Genomic DNA, 9872 nt, shown 5'->3' on the forward strand with positions numbered 1-9872 from the left:
GCTTAGGCTAAGAGTTAGCTTAATTACATGTCAGCTGTTAACACCTAGAAGCATCAGCCGAGTTATTTTTCATCTGTTATTCTCCTGATTTTTCGTATTTGCTTCCAGGTTATTTTTTTTATTTATGTATAACAGTCACATTATTAAATATGGACATTGGGAAAAACCTTTGGGTTAACAAAACAGAAACATAATTTGAAGCCAGGGGTTAGGTAGCCATATTGGATTGTCACTATTGTGAACCTGGCATGATTTTTATGACATTTGCTTTTCCCTGAGGAGTTAAAATGTCTGAGGAGGAGAAGCCATGTAATGTTTTGTGACAATAGCATTCTTTGGGTAGTATTGGGTATAATGCCTTATATTTCAGATATGGAAATCTTTCCATCTAAAGAAATTGAGAGCATTGTACAGAAAGGCATGAAAGCCAGATTTCATCAACACAAACACCTCCGCACAGACTCTACAATTAAAAGAATCCCAGGGCAGACATTGCCATCCTACAAATGCCTCTATGCACATATTCTGAGACTTTTTAATTAAATCAGACTTTTTGGAGGTACCTAAAATAACATTAAGGAAAACCCCCTATCTCTGGATTTATACCATGCCAATGACATCTTTAGCACCTATATTCACTGTCCATTGTGTATTTTTGTATCTATGGGAAGTAAATATTAGTCCATTGCATTTCAAAAAAAAATGTGATGGAATGGAGAACACAATGTAATTTTATGGTTGCTGATACTAATAATATAATTAAAGAAAATTCTTAGGTTAGATCATTCCTGCCTAGATTACTTAGAAAATGTATCACACTTGACTGGACAAAGGCCTAGGGTATCTGGAAATGTTTCTCATATTCAAAGTCTGAGTTCCCTACTGAATGACATATCAAGTATTGCACCTGCTTTTATCATCTTGAACGCCTTAGGGATTTTCTCTAATAGATTTTGTCAAATTGTTGTAAATTTCTGATGTGATTTATAAGCTTATTTAGCACATTTTCCTATTTGAAGGAAATATTTGTAAGAGCAGTGATATGGTTTATAGGGCTTCTAAAAGACAGGATGAGATTTTTTTCTCTCTCTCTTTTAAATGTATCGATTAATTTACCTTTCCTTAAAATTTTTATTTATTTATTTATTTGTTTGTTTGTTTTTGGTGAAAATGTACCTGAGAATGTATGAGAGAGGAAGACAATCAAGTGGTATCTGTTTCTCATTGTAGCATGAAAGCTTATTTGTATTAAATGAAAAGAGGAGTTTGGATGTGCAAAATTACTTGTGAGAATGCTGCTCAGTGAAAGCAGTGATATTCTGGGGCCCAAGAGACTGAAGGCTTTACTCAACAGACAAGTTTCCCCCACCGCCGCCCCTGTTTCTGTGCTTTCAGGATGACCAAGCCATATATATCATGTTCTATGAGAATTGAAGAAGCTCATCCATACCTACAAGCAGGACTTTTCTGAGGGTCATTGAATTTGGCCACTGGATGGGAGACCTTTGTCGAGCAACCCAGAAAAAGCTCCTAAGTTTGGTTTTTAGAGAACATATTGGTCCCTGCACTCTATTCATTTTTCTAGCCTTACGTATTTGTTTCACAAACAAGCTCTCTGTGTGACCTGAATTCTAAATTAAAAGTTATCTGTTTTAATATTATAGCACATTTATTTCATAATATTTATCATGAATTGTGGTTCCATGTAGTCAGAGATCATTTCTAATTGCTTTACACCTGTCTATACAGCAACAAGCCCATTTTACTACTTAGATGTCCCTCTTAGATGCTCAAAAAAATTTTTTTTACATACTAATTGACTAAGTGGGTGAATTACTGAATGAATGAATACAATAGCCCCCATGTTTCCTCCACTTAGCAAAATTGTAACAATCTTTCAAATCCTGGCTAAAGTACCCTCTTTCCACTCCAATCCCAAACTAATTAATCAGTTCAAAACACTTTACCATGTAACAGTAGCAAAGGTACTAGGTAATGTACACTAGACTCATTTATCTCACTTATATTTTTGCATTAATCATTTATTGGTTTCTTTTATTAATTCCTTCTTACATATGGCTTATATCTGTACTTAAATTATTAAATGCTGGAGTCTATAGTCTGAATCTTATAAGGAACCAAATATTTATATGTTGACTACCTTGTTATTTAATGAAGAAATTTTTCCCAGGGAATATGTCACTAGCTTCGCTTTTACTCATCATTTCCCTTGACTTACCACATCCCCATTGCACTGTGTGGGGTCCTTCATTTTCAGTCACATCTCCTCTTGTGTGTGAACATTTCCATACGTGGAGAGGGGCGTGGCTAAGAAATTTGGGACTAAGAAAGAAAGGATACATGTACAACCAGCTTTGCTCTATTTTGTTGACAGCAAGTAAGAGTCAGGGTGTCAGCTAGAAAATAAAATGTGTTTTTTTTTATTTCAAAATCATGCTTAGTCTATGAAACGTTGCCTTTCTAACAGAGAATCTAATCTCACAAACTTCTATATTTTTTATCTCATTAATCAAAGCAACTATCTTCATTTAGACAAATTACTATCTCTGCAAAGAGCCATCAGTTGGCCCAATTCCAAGAGAATCCCATTCATTAGTTGTGGTGTGTAAATAGCAGCCATTTCACCTTCCCCTACACGAGCCTGCCCCTGCGTAGACGAGACCATGAGGGGGATCCACGATGGAATTAAAAGCCTTGCTTTGGAGAAAGAAATTCACATAAATCCCTGTCTGTGAGCCTTCACACCTTTTTCTTGGCTTCTACAACACTTTCACACAGATATATTAACAATTTATAATTCACAATTTTGTAGCTATTTGATTACAAATCATCTTCAAGGTAATCAATTTATAATGTTATCTTCTCAGAGTCCATCCCAGCTCTTGGCACATAGTAGGTATTAAATAATCATCTAAATATCTTACCCATCACAGGAATTACCAACCAGCATTATGCATCTGTCTGCATCGTATATAAACATATATATCCCCAGGTTTGCTTTTTTTTAAGATTTTTATTTATTTATTTGAGAGAGAGAGGCAGAGATAGGGAGAGAGAACATGAGCAGGGAGGAGAAGGAGAAGCAGGTTCCCCGCTGAGCAGGGAGCCCGATGTGGGGCTTGACCCCAGGACCCCAGGATCATGATCTGTGCCAAAGGAAGGCAGATGCTTAACTGACTGAACCACCCAGGTGCCCCAATATCCCCAGATTTTTTAAAATTCTAACTATAACTAAAACCCAGCCAAAAAAGCAGTCCTTATAACCAATTAAATATCCCAAGGGGTTATAAAGACTTATTTAAATTAAATAATTAACCATTTAATGCAGTGTAATAATGTGAAGAAGCCTCCATAAAATCCCAATGGGCTCGAATTGCTTCTTGGCTGGAGAACACATCCACATTGAGAATAGCCTACCCCAACTCTACAGGACCCTCCAGACCTCACTCTATGTGTCTCTTCATCTCTATCCTTTCATATCCTTCACTAAACGGGTAAACATAAGAATTTCCCTGAGTTCTGTGGGCCACTCTAACAACTCAATTGAAGCTGAGGCCAGGATCACGAGAACCTCTGATTTGTAGCCAAATCAGAGAGAAGTTGTGAGCAACCTGAGGATCTACTCCTTGTGACTGGCATCTGAAGTTGGGGGAGGCGGGCAGTCTTGTGAGACGGAGCCATTAATTTGTGGGATTTGACACCATCTCCAGGTACTGTTAAAATTGACTTAAATTATAGGACACCCAGCCAATGTCTCAGACAATCACTTGTGGGGAAAAAAGGCCAACACATTTGGTGGTGCAGAAGTGCAAGAAATGAAGTGTTCTTATGAGTAGTAAAGGAAACACACATGAAGAAGATTGAACTGAGATTTTTCCCTACAATGGGAGAGAAAGAAAGACTGGGTTATTAATTTTAACTACAGATATGTGTGTGTGAATATATATATTCTTTTTTTTAAAACTATTTAAATTTAAGTTAGTTAATATATAGTGTTTTACTAGTTTCAGAGGTAGAGTTTAGTGATTCATCAGTTGCATGTAACACCCAGTGCTCATCACATCGTGTGCCCTCCTTAATACCCATTACCCAGTTATCCCTTCTCCCAAGCCACCTCCCCTCCAGCAATCCTCCGTTTGTTTCCTAGAGTTAAGGGTCTCTTATTATTTGTTTCCCTCTCTGATTTCATCTTATTTTATTTTTCCCTCCCTTCCCCTATGATCCTCTGTTTTGTTTCTTGAAATCCACATATGAATGAAATCATATGGTCTTTGTCTTTCTCTGACTGACTTATATTACTTAGCATAACGCCCTCTAGTTTCATCCATGTCATTGCAAATGGCAAGATTTCATTCTTTTTGATGGCTGCATAATATTCCATTGTAGATCTACCACATCTTATTTATCCAAAAACCCAGTCAAGAAATGGGCAGAAGATATGAACAGACATTTCTCCAAAGAAGACATCCAAATGGCCAACAGACACATGAAAAATGCTCAACATCACTCAGCATCAGGGAAATACAAATCAAAACCACAATGAGATACCACCTCACACCAGTCAAAATAGCTAAAATTAACAACCCAGGAAACAACAGATGTTGGCGAGGATGTGGAGAAAGGGGACCTTCTTACACTGTTGGTGGGAATGCAAACTGGTGCAGCCACTCTGGAAAACAGTATGGAGGTTCCTCAAAAAGTTAAAAATACAGTTACCCTATGACCCAGCAATTGCACTACTAGATATTTATCCAAAGGATAAAAACATAGTGAATTGAAGGGGTAAATATATATATTCTTAAAACATATACTATTTTTATCATTTAAGAGTGACATAAAAGATATCAATTTCTATCTAAGATATCAAATTCTATATATGTTTTAGTATCTTGGACAAATATACAATCCAGGTCAATTTTAAAATAAATAAACACACAATACATATATATGTATTGTGTGCATGTGTATGTGTGTGTGTATATATATATATATATATAACTGTACAAGTGCTCCCCCCTGAAAAGACAAGTATTATAGTAAGAACTCATTTATAAACATTTTGTACTAAGCAATATTCTAAATGTATTACATGAATTTTCTCCATATTCCTCACAATAAACTTAAAAGGTAAGCACTATAAATTTCCCAATTTACAAAAAAGTAAAAGGATGGAATTAGAAGTTAGTATTTGTCCGTGGTCACTTGCGGCAGACCTAAGATTCAAACCTTAGGAGACAGATTCCAGAACGTTCTCTGTTAACCACATTACTATACATGAAGTTTGATTTTGTGAACTACCAAATATTTGTTCCTATTTAGAGACTGATGTAATAGACTGTAGTACTTCTAAGAAAAAAAGGGAACTTATGAAAATTGAGTTTTATGCCCTTGATCTTTAATGTTTCTTAGATACTAGAACCTTTGAAAATCTAGCAAGTACTATGGGCTTTACCTTCAGAGATTTGGGTGTAAATACATGTGTATGTACACATACATGTAGAAATGTACATAAATTTGTGTTTTATTTTAGAGTTTCCTCAGACAGCCTAAACACCAATTTATGAAAGTAGAATTAAATAAGCATTATGTATGGGGTGCCTGGGTGGCTCAGTCGGTTAAGTGTCTGACTCTTGATTTCGGCTCAGGTCATGATATCAGGGTCCTGGGATCGAGCCCTACATCGGGCTCTGTGCCGGGCATAAAGCCTGCTTGGGATTCTCCCTCTGCCTCTCTCCAGCTCCCCTCCCTCTCCTAAAAAAATATGTATATTAGTCCATTCTCAATACTTCTTTATTCATTTTAATCAATTTTAGTTTTAGCTACAAAATATTTTTAGATAGACTTATTGATCTATTTTTTAGTAACTGTTTTTTTGAAACACAGAACTTAATTTTCTATGAGCAGATTGTATAAATAGTTTAGGTAACTCTCAAAGGCTAGTCAGCTTGCTGTGTGGTTTAATTCCAATATAAATATCCCTAAGAGCATAGGCATAAGAAGCATGAGCGTAAGAAAGGCAACCCAAGTATTTGAGGACTGAGGGTGTTTTTGTGGGCTAGCTTGAAAATGTTTCTACTTTCAATAACATTTTCTTTTTGAACAAAGGCTGATCACATTAAATCACATTAAATCAATATGCAATACTTCTCTCCCTTGCCTCAATCATAATGGCTACAAACTCCCTAAGGATTAAAAAAAAAAAAAAAAATGGAACAGATTGTTGCAGGAGACCCCAGTGTCTTTAGAGAAAGGCTCACTAAAGAATATGGAGATAATAATATATTGAGTGCCAGAAGTAAGTTAGAGTAATAATCTTCATATCAAAGTTGAGGGAGATTCTATAAATATCATTTTAATAGATATGGTGACTACTAGGCCAAACCATTTCTAGTGGTGAGTGATAAAAAAAATCCAATGCAAATTAAATAGGGTAGCTGAACACAACTGAAAAGTCTAAAACTAATCTGTCTCCAGACATGATTTGACCAGTGATCCTAACCAATTTTTCAGCAATTTTTTTCTCCCCTCCTCTGTAGCAGTTTCACCTGTTAGCCAGATTCCCTCTTGATAGACAGAAATGTTTGCTGCACCTGGGTTACACAGCTTTCTTTTTTAATACAGGAAGAGACTGTTTCCTACAACCAATAAATAAGTCTATTTTTCCCTCTGATTGGACCATCCTTGAACCAATCACTGCCGCCAGGGGAGTAGCATGTACTTGTAAATATATGAGTTATATAGAGCAATACCATACATTTCAAGGGTCAAAAATATTTAATAATATTTGTTGTTCCTTTTTTTGAAAGGCGTGTATTTGAGTGTTATTAGTATGACAATTATGGGTCCTTCGCTTCACTAATCTACCTCAGATCTTATATTACCAAGTTTCTCTGTGATTCTTGGTATTCAGCTATGAACTGGAAATCTTCTCCTTGCCCCCCAGTCACTATTTTGTTCATTGTAAGGATGGAAGTCAAGAGTAATATGACAATGGCCACTTAGCTTTAGATTTGTAATGTGTGGATCCTTAGCAGAATAAACAAATATCAGTTGTTGAGTATCTTTTGGAAAATGCATTTAACCATAGACATAGAACCTTCTAGGATCCTTTTGAAGACCTCATTCCCTGCTATTTGAAGGCAACTAAAATGGGCATAATGGAGTTAAAAACCCGAAGACCATGCCCTTAAAATGTTTAATTGTGCTTTAGCCATAGTCACTTATTAAAGTTTTGTTACATTTTGACAGAGTAAAACACTGCATTTATCAAGGGCACTCTTTCTTACTTACAGACATTTTGAAACCTGTAGCAGCAACAGGAGGAGGGGCAGAGAGAGAAAGAGAGAGAGAAGTTTAAGCAGGCTCCACACCCAGTTTGGAGTCGGATGTGGGGCTCAATCTTATTACCCTGAGATCATGACCTGAGCCAAAATCAAAAGTTGGCCACTTAACTGACTGAGCCACCCAGGTGCTCCTGGACAATTCTTGATAATAGATTTGAAAGTGAGGGTTAATAGAGTTGTCATAACTAGTTAATCAATCAATCAATCATTCTCTTTTTCACCAAAGTAGTATTTCTGTGGCAGTAATAGAAAAAGTATATTATCCCCCCAAAACATTGTATCCCCCAGTCAAGTTTTGGAAATAAAGTTCTTCCACTGATATTTATGCACTTCTAGTATAAGTGTTTATGGGTTCAATTAAGAAAACATTATCACTTTCTATGTCTGTAAATTGGGAAGAGGTATAACTGGTATAAGTACTTCCTAGAGTTTTTGTGAGAAAGCAGCTGGTTCAGAACCAGGTACTAACTCAGTATTCAACAAAATAGACTAACATTATTTTGTTGCTATTATTATTTTTACCTTTCAGTTTGTGCTTTTGTGGCATAATCAATCTATATTTCCAGTTTTATTGAGATGTAATTGATATACAACACTGCATATGTTTAAGATGTATAGCATAATAATTTGATTTACATATATCATGAAATAATTACCACAAGTTTAGTTAACATCTATTATCTCATATAGTTACAAAAAATTATTTTCATTGTGATAAGAACTCAGGATTTACTCTCTTAACTTTCATTTATACCAAAAATATGGAACATGTCACAAAATTGTGTGTCATCAATGTAAGAAGTCATGCTGATCTTCTCTGTATCGTTCCAATTTTAGTATATGTGCTGCCAAAGTGATATTGTACTGTTTACAATATATACAAATATTGTATATATATGTTATATATAATGCCTATTTCAGTAGACCTTCCATCTTTGTCAGACAAACCAATTCTTTTCAAGAAATTATTTCTTAACAGTGAATTAAGTGGTGAGGAAGTGACATTACGTGGTGTATTTTAGCAATCAACAAAAGACGAGAGTCTTTCTAAAATATTTATTTTAGGTCCTAGAATTTAAACATTGGACATTTATTCCTCTTGATCATCTTTTAAGATCAGACAATAAACAATTTGATTTGACATATTTCCTCTTTGGGGTTTCATACATCTGTTAAAACATAACAAACAGGGGTAGCACTTAATGAGAATCTGGGAGAAGGATCTATATAAATAAACTGAATTTCAACTTGATAGTTATTAATTGTTCCTTGGTATTAAAATAGATGTAACATATTTATTATAGGATCTTTCTGCCAAATAACTGCAGCCTATTTCGAATAGTGGCTTCACAATCACAATAATATCTTAGTTAAGAAAGCCACATCATAGCCTAAGTGTATCAATATCACTATTTTACTAAAAATGCACCTAGTTTATTAAATGTTATATATTTCTAAATTTTTAAGACTAAATTTAATTATGCATAGAGGCAAAATTTTCCCCAAAATAATGTTATTTTTGAAGTAGTTAACCTTTAACATAGGACCAGCTTCTTCTTAGCTCAAGGGCTTTGTCCTAGTTCTTTTCAGCATACTTTATATTTACCTATTTTCCATTCAAATAAGTGCACTTAAGCAGATATATTGCTTACCCAGTCTATAATAGAGATAGTAATCATCTACTTCTACTAATTTGCTTACCAAAAAAAAAATCTTTCAGCCATATATTAATAGGTTTTGATACACCGAGGGCTCATACTGACCCTTAAAACAGCAACAGTAATATAGTAAAGCATCCACCTTAGTTACAAACTCCAAGTATTTTAATTGCCTCCATGATAGTTATAGTTGACTCCAGTTTTAAATGTCATTGCTGGTCAGGTTGTTAATAAGCTTTTTCCCCCCTTGATTATTTCCTAAGTGATTCAGGGTTTGGAATCTGAACGCTCCTACTCAGAGTAAACATAAAATAAACAGATAAGGCCTAATGAGGGCAAAGTTGGGTCAAAATGATTTCATTATAAATGTTATATCACTGTAGCTATCCTCATTCTCACTTTTAGAAAGGTTTTATAAAGAAATAAGCAAATTTTTATCATCATTTCTGAAATTAAATCAGTCATATAGTCAACAAGTATTTGCTGAGGAATGACTGTGTCAGACACTTTTCTAAAGCAAGCAGTGTTGGGGCACCTGGGGGGCTCAGTCGTTAAGCATCTGCCTTCAGCTCGGGTCATGATCCCAGGGTCCTGGGATCGAGTCCCACATCGGGCTCCCTGCTCGGCGGGAAGCCTGCTTCTCCCTCTCCCACTCCCCCTGCTTGTGTTCCTGCTCTCGCTCTCTCTCCCTGTCAAATAAATAAATAAATAAAATCTTTAAAAAAATAAAAATAAAAAAAAAGCAAACAGTGGACAGACAGGCAAGGACCTTGCTTTAGGGGTGCTTACATTCTGGAGAGAATCTTGGATGGATTTCAGATTGAATGGTCAGAAAAATAAAGAAAACCAA

The 9872-nt window shown here is 35.4% G+C and overlaps 1 pseudogene; it reads right to left on the bottom strand.

Annotated features, from left to right (window-relative positions):
- Window positions 1-8119: 8119 nt before the first annotated feature.
- LOC116643315 lies at window positions 8120-8229 on the bottom strand (annotated as a pseudogene).
- Window positions 8230-9872: the final 1643 nt, after the last annotated feature.

This window comes from Phoca vitulina, unplaced genomic scaffold (assembly GCF_004348235.1).
Source record: "Phoca vitulina isolate PV1807 unplaced genomic scaffold, GSC_HSeal_1.0 scaffold25, whole genome shotgun sequence".
NCBI lineage: Eukaryota > Metazoa > Chordata > Mammalia > Carnivora > Phocidae > Phoca > Phoca vitulina.